Raw genomic sequence first — 1,508 nt, forward strand, 5'->3', positions numbered from 1 at the left:
CAAGTTACTTGACTTAAAACATAACTCAAATTCAACCCGAAAATAACACAGAATAAATATTACAAATCCAAATTCCATAAAATATACTTTGTTTTTGGAATACTCCTAAGTCGCGGTGAATATGGATGTCAATGGGGCAGAGTGGGGGCGGGGACGGGGGATGCCTCTCTGCTCCCCATCTCCGCCCTCATATTTGCTCCCCATTCCCGGCCCCATTTTTCGCCGTGGGGGAATATTGCTTTCCATCCCCATTTCCCGCGGGGACCCCATTCCCCATCTACATAATAGTTCTAGCTAATTATTAATTTTCATATGAATAGAGTTGCAAATATTTATCTTATACAAAAACTGCAAAATTTTATACAAAAAGTCTAAATAACACGATGGTGACTTCTTTCGAAATGACATAATGGGGGGACGCAACGACGAGCCAAAGGACAAAGCAGTGGACGAAGTGGGAGACACGGCAACAGAGAAGAGAATGGGCACGACGGCAGAGTTACGAAAAGAAACGCCGCAAATAGAAATTATGACGCGGTAAGGGTGATGGAACGGTGAGATGTGACGATGCGGTGAGAAGGGTGGCGAGCGGGTGGCTGCAGAGAGGTTGGATGGAGTATGGACAACGTCGTTAGGGATCTCTGAATTGAAGAAGGGTTATGCAAATAAAGATTAGGAGTTTTGGGTTTTTATATATATGTCTGTGTGAGAAATGACTAAAAAACATATATGAGAAATAAACTGTTAAGGATAATTTAAAAAATTCATAAATTTCGGGAATAGCGGGGATCCCCGCTCGGGTCCCTGCACCTGCTTTGGGGGAATTTTGTCCCCCATCTCCATCCCCACAGAAAAAATTTTCCACAATCAGATCTCCATTCGGAGCAGTCCCGCCAGGAATCCCCGTGTCTGGGTAGTTTTATCATTCCTAGCGGTGAATGAGATATATATGCGTAACCACCTTTGTTCTCTCTGAAGGAACCAAAAATTCCATAAGAGGGGATAAACGAATACAAAATAAAAAATATTCAAAATATGATTTTTTTTTTATTATTTGGTCAAGATTTTGTTTTTGGACAGGGACCTGGGCCAACAGACCAGCCCAGGCCCAGAACAGGGATCCATGCTTCAATCCGACCCTGTAATCCATCCGTGTTTTTCCATCCTTGCCGCGAGAGAGAAGTTGAATTTGCCAGGCTACGCAGCAGCTTCCTCTCTTCAGCAACCAGAGTGTTGATGGGCCCCTGCGCGTTGGCGACGCTGCCCAAAACCAGTTCGAATCTAAAATATGATCTAAATGTGTCCCAAAAATGTCCGGATCAAAATAGACAAATCCAATCCAAACAATATGTTTAGGCCCGGATCAGATTCCGACCGGTCTGTAATTTGAATACCCCTACCTATTAATAGTTTCAGCTCTATTTCTTTTTTATTTTATGTCAATAAATGTTATTGTATGTTTGAAAAAAAAAACTAATAATAAATATGGTTGGACTAATATTTTTACT

This window comes from Arachis ipaensis, chromosome B06 (genome assembly GCF_000816755.2).
Source record: "Arachis ipaensis cultivar K30076 chromosome B06, Araip1.1, whole genome shotgun sequence".
NCBI lineage: Eukaryota > Viridiplantae > Streptophyta > Magnoliopsida > Fabales > Fabaceae > Arachis > Arachis ipaensis.